Source organism: Taudactylus pleione, unplaced genomic scaffold (genome assembly GCF_031769625.1).
Source record: "Taudactylus pleione unplaced genomic scaffold, aTauple2 ptg000065l, whole genome shotgun sequence".
Lineage (NCBI taxonomy): Eukaryota > Metazoa > Chordata > Amphibia > Anura > Myobatrachidae > Taudactylus > Taudactylus pleione.
Genome location: NW_028284467.1, coordinates 4,442,784 through 4,463,308, shown reverse-complemented (window position 1 = coordinate 4,463,308; position 20,525 = coordinate 4,442,784). Strand labels below are relative to the sequence as shown.

Sequence of the window (20,525 nt, the reverse complement as noted above, 5' to 3'; positions counted from 1 at the left end):
AACCGTCTGTCTCAGCTGCCATATTGGTTTTGGCTTTGATAAGGGAGTAAGGTGTTTATGTCAGCGGTGTGTGTGCCTGCACAGATAGACAGACAGGGCTGGGAGGACAGGGGAAAGGGAAAGATCATCCTCTACACTCTCTCTCCTCCAACCAGAGGAAATAACCAGGACAAAGAGCCTGCCAGCCAGTAAATTGACATTTATTACCCTCAGGAAGAATAGCAGTCATTCCCACAAGACAGAATAGGCATCTGGAGGAGGAGTCATGAAGGAGGGGGGTCAGCCTGCATTAACCCTTCAGCACCCAAATTAATTTATTATCCTACTTAGTGCACTGACAGCCCACCGTCTGCATGATAGTTTAGGTATGCAAAGCGACGGCGCTGCCAATTTATCTCCACCATCATTCTAAAATTACATTTCAAATTGGTTTGTTACAACCTTTAATGGCTGTACATTATGCTACCTGGAATATCCTGACAGACGTGAGATAGGACGAACTACATTTCTGTTGGAGGGCATAAAACAGGAATGACATTATTCTTTAGTAGGGTGTGCAGTAAAAGCATTGACTGCCTATAGCGCAGCGTGAGCGTCCTGTGTCCTGGCATGGAACGGGATGGGTGTTACCGTAACAGGGGTGCGGGTTATCACTGGGATATTTCTGTAATAGAAGTAGCAAATATGACAAAACTGGAAAAAAAAACCCCACACAATATTAACCTTGAGAACTGGTATAGAAGAACAAGTACCTAAGCTGCGCTGCTATTTTATAAGCGGAGGGCATTTTTCTCTATTCATTTCCTGACGTTTTATTTTTTCACAGGTTTCTGTGTAACCAATTTTAGCAGATGCCCCCACGATGTAATATCAGCCATTATATTAGTATCATAATAAGATATACAAGATACTAACTCATCACCCTAGAAAGTATGCTGTCATAGAAATCAGAAATAACTCAGCTGGATAGAGATCAGGGTTACTCAGCTTTTTTCTTGCCAAATTTGTGATGCTTTATCAATCCGATAAAGCACAACATAGCACGTGTTGAGAAGTCCTAGATAAGCGATGAGGCAGAAGCAGGACTTTCACAGAAACCCATAATCAAAATAGGAGCTGTAGGATCACAATGTTTGACAGTCAGAGTGCAGAGAGTGTTGAGTGTTTTGCAGAGTACTTACTGGGTGGGAGATTCAAACCAGCTGTGACTAGAATGAGGAATGAATGTAGCAGCACATGGCTTGACAGGAGATGCAGCCATCCAATCAGGAGCCACGTTCACTAGTCTTCACCTCCCATTCTAGCATATAAATCTCTAGGAAATCATTCAAACATCCCAGTCCATTTTTGCTATCAAAAACTGCAGTCATGTTGTTATCCCAAAGTCCTATGTAGCCCTAATTTCATGATGGACGCCCACCCAAAGTGGGCAAGCCATTTAAGATTTCAGAAACAAAAACAACACTTTTGGTGATATTTCATTTAAGGCATATAAAGCTAAATTCAAGAAAGAAAAACAAGACAGACAAAATACCATGGTAGCCAAACAGAAGTTAAATCAAATAAAAGGTGCTCACAAATTGTCACCAGAGAAATAAATAGTATGTAGCAACTCGGCATTCATTTCCAAGTGAACATACCACTGCACCATGTAGATGCTCTCTGCTAGGTTATTATGGACACCTCTAATATGTCTGGATGGTTAGTTTAAAGTGCAGTCACATAACCACATTATAGCTGGATTCCCTGAGAGAGCTCAGGGGGTCATTCAGACCCGCTCGCGAGCGCAGGACGCTCGCAAGCGGGTCTATGGTGCCGAATTGCGCATGCGCACGATGGAGGGAGCTCAGTCGTGCGCATGCGCGAGACCCGAATAGCGACGGCCAAGCCGTCGTTATGGGTCTCGCACCAAAGGGGGCGTGCTGTCGATGGTGAGTGACAGCACGCCTCCTTTGGTGGGCGTGCCGGGGGCGTGGTTGCCAGACAGAGGCGCTCCCCTGGGAACGCCTACCGTCTGAGTCCGGCCCCACTGACATCACTAGTGATGTCAGTGGGAGTGATTTTGGCTCTGATAGAGCCAAAATCACTCCAGGGCTTGCGGCAACGAGACCCTACCGCAGGGTCTCGTCGCAAGCCCGATGGTCGCGATGGTCTTGACCATCGCGACCATCATCATGGACGCTCGCTATAGCTGTGGGTGGTAACCCACAGCTATGCGAGCGTCCATGAGGCCGCTCCAAGTTGAGGGAGGAGGGCCCTGATTCAGAGCGAGCGCTCTGGTCAGAGCGTTCGGCTCTGAATCAGGCCCTCAGCTCCTACGGAGCTTTTAGATTGGCTAACTAGACCATATAGGTGCAGGCAGGTGCTGCATTATTGATTAAAGTGGCTTTTTCTTATATTCCCAATCTGTTGACCTTTGCCTGCAACGTGATTATTCTGTAGATGGTTGGCTGCATTGACTTTGACCATTTTGTGGATAGTCAAGTGTAAGCCCCCTGCAAAGACCATGACCATATTGTATATAGCTACTTACCATGACCTCTTCTCAGCCCACGACCATATTGCGTCCTTAGGACTTGCCATGCCCTCTGCTCAGTCTATGACTATTCTGTGTATAGTCACCTGCCTGGGCCACTTATCAGTATTATTTTTCACATTTTTGCACAGCCATCAGTGTACATTTTATCTCATACATTCTGACCAGATGTCATTTATATTATTGCATGGCTCCTATTTTCATGCGTCACCACCTCTTATGAAAGAACCCCTACAACAGGAATGGGGAACCTCCTACCCAGTGGCCGTATAAGGCCCTGGGAATCATTTGGTCTGGGCCTCTGAGCTTTTTTCTGCTAGCATCATCTAGCTAGCAGGGTGCCTAAAATGGAACCCTGCAGCCAAAATCTTTAGGACCCTTCATACAGTTTACACCGCTGCCCTTGCAGCTCCCCGGGGCATTGCTGTAATCACCGGCAATTGTGGCCCCGCCCCGTATGACATCACAGGGAGGGGGCGTGGCCTGCACTGGGCCGGCGAATAATGTTATATATATCAAAATTGGTCCTCGGCAGAAAAAAGGTTCCCCACTCCTGATCTACAACAATAACACAATACCAAGTAGTACAAGTGAGAAAGTGGGCTTCTATAAGCAAAGGCTATGGACTAGCTTCTTTCTAACATTCTAGGAATTCATGATTGCCATCACATTACTCACAGGTCAAATATGCAAATACATCCTGTACCAGTTTCAGCCAATCCGTTTGATGCTCATATTCAGTTGGCACAGACAGGGACGTACAGTAGTGCTGGGCCCTGGTACTTTCAGGGGACTTGACCTAATGTAAGGAGGTATGACCCAGCCTGTTAAAAAAAAAAAAAAAAAGTATTGTATTTGCTGCGGCGTGAAGGGGGGCGTTTGTGTGCCCCTCAGCTTCACTAGTCCCACTGCAGCCCAGCACACAGCAGTATTTGCTGGTCTGGGGAGACACAGGCTGCTGCCACTGACAGGTAAGGGCGGACTCAGGCCCCCGACGACACCACCATCATGCCTGGGCCCAGTTAATTAGTACCTGCTCTCACAATCGGTGCCCTTGGGCACAGAACCTACTGTTCCAAGCAACGTTGTAGCCCCGGAAGAGGCATCTGCAGTATTTAGGCCATATAATGCTTCAACAGAGGTTCATTTATAAAATATATACGTATGGATTTTTTTGTCATGTATCTGGACAAGGTCCTCACTTTCTCTGAATATTACCACCATGTAAAGGCAGTGTTAAGAGTAAAACTGAAAGAGAATTTGAAGTGAATAACATTTCTTCTTCGGATCGTCAATATCTCACGTATGATTTAATGTGGATACTTTTAAAAGGTACAGGCGATCATTAATTCTGCTCAACCAAAAAAATCTTATGGCAAATAAAGGTTTTTGGGATTTGCAAATTACAGACCTTTCATAAAATAATTTCCCACCATTGTTGCTTCAATAAGAGCACTGAACAAGAAAGGGTCCAGACCTGCAGAGAATTCTCTCCTGAAGGACATTAACTCTTTTTGAAACATCTTTTATCACTTCTCTGATTTTTCAGCAATACAATACCAATCCGCCCTTGGAAGTAGTCACTGACTTGACGGTCCCACCGTGTGAGCTTTAGTGCGGTCCACTGCTTAGCAGCTGAGTGTTGTGCCAAACATTTCCACTTCTCAGTAACAAGTACAGATAACCGGAGCTGAAAGCTTACAAGCTGCCTTTTTGTAAAGGTGGCATCCTATAACAGTCACTGAGCTCTTCAGTACAACCCAATATCTACTGATAAACTTTGTCTATGAAGAATGCATGACTGTATGCTTGATTTTTTTTAGGTTAGCAATAGTTCTGATTGCAATGGTTAAACACACTAATCCACAAACTGAGCGAAACCTAGCTGTCTATTTTTCTTCTTTCAAAGTTTGATTTTGTTCTCACATTTTGCGGCATATCCAATTGGGTGCGAGGTTTAGCGAAGCAAAAAACCTTGCGCCCAATTTTGGATTACAGTGGGGATGCGCACTCCCGATACCCGCGGTATCCAATTAAAAAGAGTGATCGCCATGTCCGGGGGTTTTCATGGCTCCCTTGCCTCTTTTTACTGGGACGGGGGCTTCTGAGAGAAGTAATTCTCCCAGCACCAGCTAAAGGGTGGGTATACACCTACACAGGATGGGGGGGGTCACACACACAGAGGGTCACTCACACTCACTCACTCATACACACTCACCCTGCTGCAGAAGATCCGGCTCTCGACGCTGGAAGAAGACACCGATTCAGAAGGTGAGTAATTAAGGACTAATTAAGCTAATTGGAAACTTCCAATTGCTTAATTAGTCCTCAGCGGGGGGTGCCGCCATGGGTCCCAGAGCAAGTCCCGTTAATTTTAGGAAAGATCAGATTTGCTCTGGAGGTGCGAGAGAAAAAAAAAAAACCCTGGCTCTCAAAACCTGAAAAACCCTGCACTTAATTGAATAGCAAAAATCCTGCACCTGCACGAAAAACCTTGAGGGCGCAGGATTTTTGCTAGTCTCGCACCTAATTGAATATGCCCCTTAGAGCGGGGTTCAAAAATATAAAGGCTCTTATATTCTTGAGGTCAAATACTACAGTCCATGGTTGAAGCAAACAGAACAGAAGATGTGTCCACCTTTGGAATGTTCAGTTTCTCAGTTTTATCGATTTGCTGATCAATAACATAGGCATTCTATAAAGTTTAATGTTGCATATAGATTAGATAGTAGATGCAGGCATACACGGCTGCAACATGTACGTTCTGCCCACCAACTGCCCAGTTTCTAAGGACTTGTCTAAAATGCTGGGTGGCTACTTTAAATTGCAGAACATTACTCATCTTGTATCCTTACAGAGTAAGCAGTTGTACTATACAGCCATGGCCAAAAGTTTTGAGAATGACACAGGTATTGGTTTTCACAAAGTTTGCTGCTTCAGTGTTTTTAGACCTTTTTGTCAGATGTTACTATGGTATGCTGAAGTAAAATTACAAGCATTTCATAAGCGTCAAAGGCTTTTATTGACAGTTACATTAAGTTTATGCAAAGAGTCAATATTTGCAGTGTTGATCCTTCTTTTTCAAGACCTCTGCAATTTGCCCTGGCAAGCTGTCAATCAAATTCTGGGCCACATACTGACTGATGGCCACGCATTCTTGCTTAATCAATGCTTGGAGTTTGTCAGAATTTGTGGGTTTTTGTTTTTCCACCCACCTCTTGAGGATTGACCACAAGTTTGAGGATAATAGAGTTAAACAGATCTTATTTCAAACACCTGTATAGCCAAGGCCCAATGACACTGTAAACATGCATATGTAATAATATATTTTTAAGACTGCTCAACAAAATTCTATGCATATTTGAATTATGCAGAATGCTTCCTTATGGTCCTTTGGTTCACAGCATCACAGCAATATGATCTGCATTTAATTGTGCGGACTAGTATACAGAAACACTCTTATTTATTATAGGTTATGGTACCAAGACATAGGACAAAGAGAAATGTATATTTCAGTCCACATTACGACAAGTAACTGTAATAGGTTTCTTTTTTTTTTCACATAAAACCGGAATGAAAGCGGGGTCAAAACCAAAAAAAGAGTTCCCACTAAGCACAAAAACATTTTATAGACCTCTGTGTAGTCAATATGTATTCAATTCTCAGGATTACAAATTACACAGATTGCAAACTAAAGACATATATAATAAATAGCTGTGTATTGCTCACATATCACCTCTCAAAATTAAGCATATAATCTATTCCAATTCACATGAATCCATGGAGTGGGATAAAAGCTCCTCCAGGCTGACATTTAGTTTAATTTTAATCCCCATAAAACGTATAATAAAATGAATGCCATTGCAGTTTGCCTGTGCCCAGATTGCAGGACATGAAATTTCAAAGGTCATTTAAGTGACTGTGAAAACGTTCAGTAGGGGAAGATCGAGAAATAATGGGATGTATGAACTTCATTTCATACCTGGACCAATGTCGTCCTCAGTAAAGCAGAGTAACAGACTGACTGGTGGTAAGGGGTGCTTGGGAGGTAACTAAGTTTTAAATTCCAGATGGGGTTGTCTTTTAGCCTCTGTGGCAACATGTGTAAAGGTGCAAATCCGCTACACGACTAATGAATTACTGAACGATAACCACATAGTTATCGTTCAATCATTCATTATGCTGTGCAGTGGATATTGTGCCCACACTGAACGATATGTCGTTCAGTGCAGGCACCCTCCCTCATCCCCGAACATGCACAACCTGACGGTATCGTCAGTTTGGGCAGTATGTTCAGGCGATGACAGATGCCGACAACCACCAGCGGGAGCGGTATATTCACTGCAAGATTAATGAATGATTGAACGACAATGTCGTTACATCATTTATATCATGTAGTGAATATGCGCCTTTAGTTAGCACCATATCATTGTTCAAAGGTGCCTTTAAAACGCCTATAACCAGATTCAAATCTTTGTTCTGCCGAAGTGCAGTGGCTTTTCCTCTATTAAACTCATAGGATCTCATTCACAAAGTGCACAAAGCCTTGTTTGGGGCAGGTGTATGTATATGTTCTGCCCCGGCTCACTTAAGGGGGGTATCCACTAGACCAGCGGTTTTCAACCGGTGTGCCGCGGCACACTAGTGTGCCGTGGCCGGTTGTGAAGTGTGCCACGGGGCTGTCAGAGCCACCGGGCACATTTTACTGTACTTCAGCATCCCGGGCCGCTGAGCTCCTCTGGGAGACTCAGGCGCGACTGGGTAGTGACCTGCAAAGATGCGGCGGCGTGACATCACAGGTCACGCACGCCGCGTTGTCCACTGCCCTCCAGCCTGCTCTGCCAGCCAACGCCCTGCGCCAATCAGCCAGCCCGCGCTCTGTCCAGGCAGGCTCTGCAGCCTGCCTGGAAGCCCGCCCGCACGCACGCGATCCTGCTGCAGTGTGAGTGATAAGGGGTGAAGAAATGTGGGTTTTGTGGGGACCAGACATTTTTTTCTTCTTCGTGGGTACCAGCCATAGTTTATTTTTTCGTGGGAACCAGTCATGTCATTTTTTTTTAGTGAGAACCAGCCATATGTTATCCAGCCATATATTTGCCTATTTAGTGGGGAACAATGTTGTTTTGTTTTTTGTTTCTGTGGGGCCAGCCATAGGTTTCTTTTTCTGTGGGGAGCAATTCTGTGGGGCGCAATGTGGTATGGTTGTTTTTTTTGTGGGGAGCAATGTGGTTTTTTTTTTCTGTTAGGCCAGCCAATGGGATTGTTTTATTCTTGTGGGGGCCAATGTAGTGTGTTTTGTTCCTGTGGGAACTAATGTAGTGTGTTTTTTCATAGTCCGCGCACACCGCATCGCCGGATAGTGTGCCTTGGCAATTTTAAAATCTTGTGTAGTGTGCCGCGAGTTAAAAAAGGTTGAAAATCACTGCACTAGACGATAAAGTTGAACGATAATGATAAAATCGTTCGATAATCGTTCAAACATCGTTTGCAAATCGTGCAGTAATTGTTTCTAACGATGTGCGCTCCCGCTGGTCGTTTGATCGTCTCCTCCATCGACTGAACATGCAGGTCAATTTCACTTGATTGCTTACAAATCGTTTACACATCGTTCACGCTGAACGATCAAACGATGAACCACTGTCTGCCCACTATAGCTGAAAGCTCTCAATCACAGATTAAAACAACATAGTTTATTGTTAGATCTTTTGCAAATTGTTCAGAGTGGAAGATCATATTTCAAGGGAATCTTCAAGGGAAAATCGTTAAGAGGTTGAACAGGGATAAAATCGTCTAGTGGATGCCCCCCATAAGTCTCTCATAAGCTCACCAGACACCACTCTTGAAATACTGTGTGTCCTAGCAAACATTTCAATTATCCAATTTGTCACATGTTGTTCTATCACTTCCCACTTTACACAGACAGGCAATTAAGGGGCCTATTTATCAAATCAAATTTGTGGGTGTTTTTGGGGGGTGTTTTATAGGGGCTGCTTCAATGCCGAATTTACTAAGCATCTTGGCCCTTAAGATGGTGTTAGCCACTGTAGCCTATAAGCTGCTTACTGTAGACTTCTTTGGAAGAGGGATCCGTAGGACGTCTGCTTGCACGTGCGCCGATGGACGCATAGAAAGCAGTGCAGCAGGGGCCGAAGCAGTAAGTAAAGTGTCCTCCCCTGTCCTGGCGACTCTGGTATGATACATTTCCGCCATCAAAACTTCCTTAATGCAGCGAACTGCAACGCAAAGGAATCTTTGCTAATGGGCGCAGGCTGCAATTAATAATAAATATGCCCCTAAGAATGATAACAAAAATTTGCACCATAAAGAGTGGATATTTAAATAATGATGCTACTCAAATCTTTAGATAATTGGAACTGCTTGATTCTCATTCATGGACCCATCAAGAAAGAGGTTACCTGGTTTTAAGCATCCTATCAATGAAATAGCAATAATGTGAACACTAGCTTGGGTATACAGCAATGAGAACAAAGAATGCTGTGAGGATGCATGTCACCGCCAAGGAATGTCATTTGTTACACTTATCAGGTCAAGCTACCACGGTTTGCCAAATGGTCATTAACTGCGCCCCCTTCGCGCCTGATGGAGCTATTAAATTGTTGCTAGATGCTGACTAGCGCTGGTAAGTACCCTAACTCTCCTTTAGTGGTGCCTAACCCCAAGTCCCCCCCAGGGGTGCCTAACCCTAAGTCCTCCTGGGAGTCCCTAACCCTTCCCCCCGCGCGTGGCTAAGTGCTAAGATGCCCGGACTTGCCTCATTTGGTCCGGCATCGGTCTGTCATCCGGCGTCGGGATTAGGATAGGTATTTCTACGCCTATCTTAAGTCCCTCGTCGGGCCTTTAGCAGTCGGGATAGAGACCAACGGCATTTAGACCGCCGGCCTTTTAACTACATCCCCAATTTACAGTAGATCTGTCTCTCTCATTCACACTCAGGGCCTGATTCAGAGCTGAACGCTCTGACCAGAGCAATCGCTCTGAATCTGGGCCCTCCTCCATGAAAATGGAGCGGCCTCCTGGCCGCTCGTATAGCTGTGGGTGACCACCCACAGCATATGCGAGCGGCCAAAAAGATGGTCGCGATGGTCTGGACCATCGCGACCATCGGACTTGCGACGGAGACCCTGCGGTAGGGTCTCCCTGCCACAAGCCCTGGAGTGATTTTGGCTCTATCAGAGCCAAAATCACTCCCACTGACATCACTAGTGATGTCAGTGGGACCGGCTTCAGACGGTAGGCGTTCCCATGGGAACGCCTCCGTCTGGCAGGCACGCCCACCAAAGGGGGCGTGCTGTCAATCAACATCGACAGCACGCCCCCTTTGGTGCGAGACCCGGAGCGATGGAAAGCCCGTCGCTCCCCGGGTCTCGCGCATGCGCAGTGGGGAACATCGACCCGCTTGCGAGCGTCCTGACGCTCACGAGCGGGTCTGAATGACCCCCTCAGTACCAGCTTCCAGGCACGGTTACAAGACTTTTTCAAGCTGCACCCACTCTGTGGAATGCTCTCATTCACAGAACAAGACTTTCTTTTTCAGTGTCCATAGGGATCCACAGGGGTACCATGGGGTAATGTGGTTAGAGAGATCCAGGCACCAAACAGTTAAACACTTTCAGCTCCCAGGATGCCTCGGGTCCTCCCCGATATATACCCCGCCCCCAGCCACAGGCCTTCAGTTGTTCGTTTGAAGCGGCAGGATTCAGATGCACCTTTGTAACATGGGACTGCTCAGGAAGTCCTAAGCTTTTATTTTAGGTTTTATTTTATTTTATATGTTTTTGGGTTGGCAGTACTGAGCGACTGAATTAAGACGCATGTACTGTGAATCCGTCTACCTCCGCCAGGCCGCAACACCAGTAACAGGGCTGGTGATTTCGTCGGGTCATGGCTGAGCTTGCTAGCAGCGAGGCTGGAACCCGGACTTCAACCGGACGGAGGGGTCAGGTAAGGCGGTTCCTCTCTTACATCTGACTCCAGGGATCGGCAGCAGAGGCTTCTGCTGCTACGAGGCCAGCGTACTTGGCTGGTTGATGCAGCTTAGGGGAGGTATGCACTCCCCAGACAGCTCCTCCTCCGACCCAGATCCATCGAAGATATTTGCTTATCTGGGTCGCTCTGCCTTCCCTCCTTGTGTATATGAGATGATCACAGTCCACTATCGGTGCCCTGCTATAGCTGTTGGTCTCAGGAGGGTTTGGGTCAGTCTCCCTGTATACCTCTCTCTTGGATCAGGTATATAGTGCTCAATATCCTACCATTCCTCGTGTTCGGGTAGTTGATTCAGAGTCTATTGCAGTGCATCCGTAATATAGTTGCATGTGACTGTTTGCTAGCTGCTGTATTAATACTGTCTTTTATTTCTGACTGTCAATTATAACCATCACTGTTTTTTCTCTCCATCCCTTTGGGGTGGGGGTGTTTTCTGGGTACTTCACATCTACTAGTATTTGTGAAGGCTGTCACATAGTATTGCATTTGTTGCCTTTAATTTTGAATATGTCAAACGGTAAAGGGAAACAGGAGGTGGAGGCCCCTGTCCTGGTTTCATGTAAATCCTGTCTGGCCAGTTTGTCCCCCTCAGGATATTACAAAGGATGGTTTCTGTGTTGTCTGTTGTAAAGAGCCACCTCACTAGTCCAGTTGACCTGCCTCTGAACAAGAGCCATCTTGGATTTCCTCCTTGTCTCAGGTAATGAAGCAGTTTGTGGATCGTATGACTACTTCCGTGCTGCCTCCTTGTATGGGGTGTCCACAGCATGCCATGCTTGCACCTCCTATACATCCTTCCTGGAGGGAAGTTTATGGCCCTTCTAGTCAGAGCATGGCACAGTCGACTGTTGAAAGCAGAACGATAATTACCAAGGTGCCTAAATGCAAGTTATCTTTTTATCAGTCTGCTCAGCATATGGATCCAGACGCATCATCAGAGGAATCAGATGATGTGCAGGGTTCTTCTCAAGGGTCAGCTCGGGAGAGGAGGACCAGCCGTCCACGGTGGATGTTCCTTTTTTGGTGAGGGCGGTTAAATCAATCCAAGATATTCAGGATGATGAACCAGTCCCTAGTAAAAAAGCTCCAGTGTTTAAACACCGATAGGTGGCCAAAACGGAGTTTCCTAAAGCCGAGCAGCTCACTGTGCTTATGGAAGAGGCATGGGGTAACCCAGATAAATGGTTTTATGTGAATAAAATATTAACATCGTTGTATCCTTTCCCAGCTCCTGAATGTACTAAGTGGGAAGTACCTCCTATAGTGATAGCTCATCACAGCAAAGTCATTTGCCAATAAACATTCTGGAGCTGCGAGCAGTATACAAAGCACTTATCATGGCACAGGACCTGCTCCACGGCAGGCCGGTCCAGTCCGACAACGCGACTACAGTGGCCTATCTCAATCATCAGGGAGGCACATGAAGTCATGCAGCCATGAAGGAAGTGACAAAGGTTCAGATTTGGGCAGAACGTCATCTTCCAGCCAGGAATATTCATACCGGGAGTCCTCAATTGGGAAGCAGACTTCCTAAGTCATCAGGACATACACGCTGGAGAGTGGTCTCTCCACCTGCGAGTGTTTCAGCTCTTGGTGAACAAATGGGGTCTACCAGACATAGACCTCATGGCATCACGTCACAACTACAAGGTCCCCAGGTACAAGTCCAGGTCCAGAAACCCATCAGCAGCATTCATGGATGCACTGGCAGTAAGCTGGGACTTCAAGCTGGTGTATCTCTTTGCTCCAATTTCCTCCTCCCAAGAGTCCTCAGGTAATTCAAGCAGGAAGGCGGAACAGTAATACTATATGAAGCACTTCCCCTTATGTATCAAATCCCTATTTCCCTGTAGAATGTAAGTTTACGAGTAGGGCCCTCTTACCTCTATGTCTGTCTGTTATTACACAGTCTTGTTTTATTACGGATGTGTTCCCAAAAACCACAAAAGAATATGCGGTTCCTACATAAATAAATGTTAATAATAATAATAATACACTTACATGAAAATAGTAAATTCTCTTTTCAATCATATTTTTACATATCTGGACATAATTACCAATAACACACTTGGACGACGTCATTATGATTCGGCCAATTTGGCCAAATCGTAACGACATATCGTGCATATTGTGTAGTGTTTATGCACGAAATGCGCTCCTGCAGTCGCATGTAAATGTCGTTAGGTTTGATGTGCAGCACATCAAACCTGAAGATATCGTTTGCAGCTCCATGCATGTCAATGAAGGACGGAACAAGGTAGCATTCCCGCTAGGCTGTTTAGCGGGGCGCTGCGCCCTGCCCTCACCGCCCCGCTAAGACAGCCTACGGGTGCCATCTTCACCCGCGTGTCGCAGTGTCCCGCGGGTGGGGAAATGTGCGGTGACCCGGTCACCGCCGGTGAATAGACGCTGGGCGCATGCGCCCGGCATGTATTCTACCTGTCAGCAGCGCTTGGGGGATGCCCGGCGTGTCCGTAAGTGCCGGGCATGCCCCCAAGAGTGACGAAAAGGGGACGCGTCTTATAGACAGGTCCCCTTTTCAATGACCACGTCCCCTTTTCGGGTGCGAACGCGGAAGTGCCCTCTCTAGCTCCGGCGCCCTGCCTGCCGCAGGAGCTAGAGTGAACACAACAAGGGATTGTTCCGTAGTTCATTACATATTCTAATATGTACACAGGGTCTGATAGGTCGGCCCAACATATCGGCTGGGTACACAACGCTCAGTGTGTACCCAGCTGAAGATTGTATAAATTATTCTAACGTGATAAATAACACACAGCAGACTTGACTTTGTATTTATTCAACAAAAAGAAGCCATGTCTGAAATAAAATAATAACACCCCATGATACGGGAATTGTAGTAATAACTACCCAGATGCAGTGATACAGTCTTTCCTGCCCTGTTCTTCTACAATGGTTTCATGTATGAGTTTATCAGTCTCTTACATCACATTGTAATAGTGCTTCAAGTTAATCAATGTTCGAAGACATTGTTAACAGATGGTCATATAATTTCTTTTAGAAAACTGATAGAAAAAGGAGTTCATGGTAGATTAAATGATTGTGAGGCATCCAGATTCTTTGTCTGTAAAATAAATCCAAATAGCCACCCTTCCACCACCATGCATGTCTTTTGGTATGAGGCTTGTTGCAATATCTTGTGCTTAGTTTTTTGCCAAACATTGCGTTTTGCATTAAGAACATATAATTCCACTTTGGCCCTGCTTGTGTTCCAGCTCCACAATGTTATGTAAACTATAGGTTATGTACATTTTATTTTTTTTTACAAAATTTAATAATTCACACCAGTTCATGGACGTGAATTGATTCCCTACTTCACAAATACATTAGGACTTATTTTGCCAGTAGCCAATGAACCTACAAGCATGTTTTTGGACTGTGTGAAGGACCTCGGAACCTGGAGAAAACACACTGAAACTTTGCAAACCTAACCAATGTTTTTGGGAGAGCTTTCTATAGTCATTACTTGTTCAGTTTTTTAGGTTTTTTTTTATGGTGGAGTCATGAGCTTTAACATTTAAAAAGTTGACAGGGGCCTCTAGATCCCTGAACATAGCTTTTGAGTTCTTTGGGATTACTCAGAACATTATATATATATATATATATATATATATATATATATATATATATATATATATATATAGTTTAATTGTTACTTGTGCTTGTTTATAATTTGGCTACTGTATTGTAATGTTCTGTGCGGACCATTTACTGTATGTACGGCGCTGCGGACCACTTGTGACGCCCTATAAATAAAATGTAATAATAATAGTCGGATCTTCTCAGTGAGACTGCATATACTAATTCTTGGGAAGCTTTGTATATTCAATGTTCTCAATTCGCCATATTTCTTACAACAGAAGGATGGGACTTCTTTGAAAATGGCTTTTGATGAGCATCAGCCATTGCTTTGGTAACAGATACAGATGTATTTTATTCTTGGCATGATGATAACACAAACCTGACTGCTCCAGACCGAGATGCTAACTGGTCTACTTTTATACAGAGGTGGCAGCACATCCCAATGATCACATAAAGCAATGTACTGGATGAGAAGCATCTGACTCATATGATCTTATTCTATGAACATGGAAACAGTAAGGAAGTGTTCACTTTTAGCTTGGTAGTCTCTTCATGTTGGCTTATTTTGTGCTGCATTACTAATGGCAAAGTAAAACCGGTTATGAGTTATTTGTCACATTTGATTAGAATCATCAAAAATGTAAGATTTGTTGATGAGTAGATGTATTTCTAATTATGCTCAGATATAAAAAAAAAAAAAAAAAAGACTTAAAAAAAAATGTGTATTTTACTTTTCACATAACTTTATGCCTGGTAAATAAAGGTCTGATAAATGGAGGATTAACTTTGGCATGAGGAGGTTTGCTTGGTGAATTATATGATGGCCAATGGAGAGGAGGCCCTCTCTGCACAATATGTAACAGGGAATCAGGATGCTTTCCTGTGCAACAGGATGGAGTTAGTATGCCGGCGGACGGGACGCCGGCATCGGAATCCCCCCGGGAACTAAAAATAGGCATCAAAATTCCGACACCAGTCTAGATACCCACGCCGGAATGTCGACAACCGCCAACCCAATCGAGGTACGCCAGCGCATCTTGCCTGTTAGTCATGGGGGAAGGGGGTGTGTGTGTTGATTTTAGGCTTTGGGGGGGGGGGGTGAGGTTAGGGTTAGGCACCACTGGGGGGAGGGGGGGTAAGAGACCAAGGGGGGAGGGTTAGGTTTAGGCACTAATAGGGAGGGTTAGGGTGCCAGAAGGGAGGGTTAGTATACTTACCCGACATCGGAATGCTGCTGTTAGCATTTGATAGCAGGCATCCCGACTGCCGGTATTTCATACCCAACTCCAGTGCAACCTATGCCTGGCAACAGTAGAGGTAAAATATAATTTAATGCTTGTCGATAGCAGTAATATGAGAATGCGGACCATGTACTGGTTAGGGAATATTGCTGCCGCCACTGTTGAGACTGTGTTGACATATGAAGCTATATTAGTAAGGGATTCGTTATCTTCTCCACTAGGAGGAAATCTTTCTGGACTTCAGCACCTAAACTCATTTGCAAAAAAGTGAGTATTGAAGGTAGAGATTGGATCATTTACATCCTAACTGTTACTTCTGAATCATTACTTGAATGTAATTGCACTGTTTGTTGTAGCCTTGATCAACAATACTTCCAGATCAGGGATAAGCAAAGCATTCAAGTCGTGGTGCCGACACAAAACAAAAGATATTTTATTATCCTACAAGCAAACATGAAGTATTTTGTCGATGCTCCCACATGGGGATGTGTAGATATGGATCCCTGATTTCCAGAGAGTATTTGTGAAACTTGACTTGGATCACCAAAAGCAAATAATCCACTTTGAAAGACACTAGATAAATTGAAAGAAACTGTTATTTGTTTGGACATATAAAAAGCACGGGCAAAACGTTGGATCTTGGAACTGGTGGGTACTATTATAACAACGTTATCCTACAATACCTTTATGGGATTTAGAGCATGGAGAGGAATTGGATGTAAGCAGCCTGGACTGGGAGAGTCAGCAAGGAAGAATCTGCAGCACAATGTCACCATATTACAGCTTCCATGGTACAGTGTTTCCTGTCGTTCCCACCCAGATTCCTGCCAACTCAGCAGATTCATTAAGAGTTATGTGACCAAATGCTTCTGCTTAACTTTAAAAATGTGGAAACCTGTGTCTATATGTGTTGCATGCCCATGTTTATAAAGAATCCTCTTACATCTATTAGAGGAAAAAAGCTGAATTGATGAGAATTGCATTTGGGACTGGCATGCTTTATGACAAACAAGCGTCAGGCACATACATTAGTGTTCATGATAGCATCCTGCACCTGTCACAACTTCTAGAAAACTATGGTCTGTATCTTAGCAGTTTGTTGCATCAGCTGAGTGTGCTAGAAGCACCAGAGCAGAGAGCGACACCCCTGGCAGGAAAGAGGAACTGCACGGGTTGTGACAAGTGCAGAGTCCTAGAATGAACATGCCCATTTGTCCAGCGTCTCCTGTGAAAATGTGTACAGAAGTTTTCTATTTATCAAAGACGCATGGCAGCTCGAGTGCAGATGAAAGAGTATGCTTCTCTGTGGTGCCCTGTGTGGAGTTCCATAATGTTCTGTGAATCAATGAATGAAGTAGTGCTGCTATGAAGTCTGGGGTCTGCAGTGGTGCTGTTGAAAGCAAAGGTGTTTGGGTGCACACAATTAAAATTGTGAGAAGTGGAGTAATAGGTGTGAATGAAAGAAACTACCAAGGAAGCCACATACTACTAGCAAAACACATTCAGAGTAACAACTACACATAAAACAACAATTTGCTGATAAAAAACACTGTTACATAGTATAAATAAGGATTTTACCGCTTATATTTTTAATGTTCATGTAAATGAAACATATATATATATATTTATTTTCTATCCACCGACTACTGGTGGAATTGCCCAATACACTAATTGAACTCCTAACGCTTAGCCACTGATCTTCATTGAGTATGGTATGTATGCAGTTATAGTACGTATGCAGTACATATGATGATGCAGCTGACGATCCCAATGCGGCAGGGGCCAACAAATCGAATCGTCTAGTGTGTGCGGACCCCTCCCCCCCCCCAATATGTCGGCCTGTCCGCGTGGGGGAGGTCGCCAGTCGCATTACTGGGTACGCACATCATGTAGTGTGTACCCAGCAATAGGATCCAACTCAGCAATAGCACAGAGATTGATTCACAAGACATCAAGGACTCTATAGTCTCTATACAGTGTGTGCCCCGAAGAACCCTTACCCTTGACGGCATTTAGTCATGTCAGTTGTCCAAATGTCAACATGAACGATGTGTCGACAAGTAACGTCGACATGTTCAGTACGATGTGGACAGTACATTTTAGTGCTGCATTTACGTTTAGGCTAAAATATTGAAAAAATGCTATGTTGACATAACATAATGATCGTATCGAAATACTGACTGTCCGCATTGTAAATGTTGATTTAACTTACCACACCCACCCATGACAACTAAACTCTAGATCATATGACGCCTACACACTAGATGATTTTTGAAACTATATGCCAGATTCCGACGCATGAACGACATATCGCTCAAAGTTGTGCAGTGTGTACGCAGTATATCGTGCGTTATGCGCTCCCGTGGGGTTGTCAGGCATATTGTCAGGTTTTTACAGTGAATGTGTGCATGCAATATGCGCAATAGTATGTATAAAGTACATATGCCGTATGTACAAATGTACGTATGCAGTATGTGTATTGGTATGTAAGCAGTTAAGGAACGTACGCAGTATGTGTATTGATACTATGCAGTTATAGCATGTATGCAATATGGTTTGATACGTATTTAGTAGGTGTTATGGTATGTGTGCAGTTATAGTACGTATGCAGTACGTATGATGATGCGGTTGACGACCCCAATGCGGCAGGGGCCAACATATCGGGCAGTCGGGCACCGCATCGTCTAGTGTGTACGGATCCCCCGATATGTTGGCCTGTCCGCACCGGAGGGGGGAGGGTCACCGGTCGCATCACTGGGTACAGACATCATGTAGTGTATACCCAGCAATAGGATCCAACTCAACAATAGCACAGACATTGATTCACAAGACATCATGGACTCTATAGTCTCTATACAGTGCTCCAAAGCTATGAAGAAAATTGTTACAAATTCTAGTTTCACTATATGGAGGATACTGGTATTTGTAGAGCAATTACAAACCTCCTCCCACTGCAGCGCATTACACATCTACAACTTCAGGAAGCTTCCCATAGGTGTGCAGAAACCTTTTCTTTCTTTATTTTGAACCACATGCATAGATAGTATTCTTAACAATGGCTTTGATAGTTCAGACTTCCCAGAAAAAATAAATAAATACATTTAATAGTTACTTCATAAGACATACGGAAGCCCTTCCCAATATGGAAGAACCATCCATTATAGAGCATCTAGATTAGGGCCTGATTCAGAGATGGACGCTAATGCGATTTTTACACAGATCGAGCGATTGTTAGCCATTACGCATGCGTATTAGCCACACTGAGCACATGCTGCGATTGTCTTGTGATTCTGTATGCACAGAGGATCCATTCACAAAGTGAGTGACAGGTAGTCAGTGTTTAGGGGAGGTAACGGGGGGGTGGTCAATAAAACACAGGCGTGTCTGTTTACATGCCGTTACATGGGCGTGCATAAATGAGCCCTTGCGATCTCCTATACAGCATGATAGCTCTCTGCGAGTCAGGAGGGCTGCAGTGTTTGTGGCTGATCAGACCTTCCACAAAAGCAAGATGGCCACTCAATGTGCGCCGATGTTACAGATATCTACGCAGGTAAGCGACGTCGTATGCATGTGAGATGGCAGCGCTGGGCGTCCTTATGCCCAGGTAAGCTTTGGAACTATTAGCATATTTTCACAGCTGCGTTCCGTGCAAATCCCAGCTGCAATCACATTAGTGTCAATCAATGAATAAGGCCCTTAGTCTATATATAAAAGTAGGAATAGTATACTCTACAATTTACTTATGTAAGAAAAATAAATACATAAAGAACACTACAGAAGTAAAAGAAAAAGTACTTAATTTTTGTCCAGTACGAAGAACACTAAGATTTGAATGCACAGCCGCAGCGTAAGTAGGCAGTAAAGGGTAAAAGTAGGAGTCCGGTTTGAAGTTAGAGTTCTACAACAGGTGGAATGCCAGGAACCACCTGTCAATGTCACTCATAGGGCTTATATGCTTTGAGAAAAGGTTAAACCTAAATTCTAAGTATTAAACATACAGCAGGGATGATGCGTGCATTCTGGGCACAGGTAAGAAGCTGCCAGATGTTGTCCCCACTTTAGCAGCCGGTAATCAGTGTGGGGTGCACGGAATGAATTATATGTCACACATTCAATGTTTTAGGCAACCTCTAAACTCTGGCAGACTAGGCAACCATCTAGGTTTGCCTATTCACCCTATTGGCATTGCTGGCCCTGGAAAAAGGTGTCCAGTGGATGTATAAATAATGTATTTACAGTGAATGTGTGTGTGCAATATGCGTAATAGTAGGTATGGAGTACATATGTCGTACGGCCAATTGTACGTATGCAGTATGTGTATGGGTCTATATACAGTTATGGCACGTATGCAGTATGTGTATAGGTACGTATGCAGTTATAGCATGTATGCAATATGTTTTGCTACCTATTCAGTAGGTGTAATGGTACACATGCAGTTACAGTACGTGTGCAGCCTGTGTAATGTTGCGCATGCAGTTACAGTACGTGTGCAGCCTGTGTAATGGTGCGCATGCAGTTACAGTACGTATGCAGCCTGTGTAATGTTGCGCATGCAGTTACAGTACGTGTGCAGCCTGTGTAATGGTGCGCATGCAGTTACAGTACGTGTGCAGCTTGTGTAATGGTGCGCATGCAGTTACAGTACGTGTGCAGCCTGTGTAATGGTGCGCATGCAGTTACAGTACGTGTGCAGCCTGTGTAATGGTGCGCATGCAGTTACAGTACGTATGCAGCCTGTGTAATGGTGCGCATGCAGTTACAGTACGTATGCAGTCTGTGTAATGGTACGCATGCAGTTACAGTACGCATGCAGTTACAGTACGCATGCAGTCTGTGTAATGTTGCGCATGCAGTTACAGTACGTGTGCAGCCTGTGTAATGGTATGCATGCAGTTACAGTACGTGTGCAGCCTGTGTAATGGTACGCATGCAGTTACAGTAAGCATGCAGTTACAGTATGCATGCAGTCTGTGTAATGGTACGCATGCAGTTACAGTACATATGCAGCATGTGTAATGGTACGCATGCAGTTACAGTACGCATGCAGTTACAGTACGTATGCAGTTACAGTATGTATGCAGCCTATGTAAGTATACAGTTTGCTGCATCTGAGAGATCCAAGTGCAGCATCTATA

General features: G+C 44.5%; 1 protein-coding gene across 2 annotated transcripts in view; it reads right to left on the bottom strand.

Annotated features, from left to right (window-relative positions):
* The window catches only part of MBD6 (methyl-CpG binding domain protein 6), an 80,785-nt gene that overhangs the window by 48,593 nt on the left and 11,667 nt on the right, over nt 1–20,525 (bottom strand). The window lies entirely within an intron of this gene.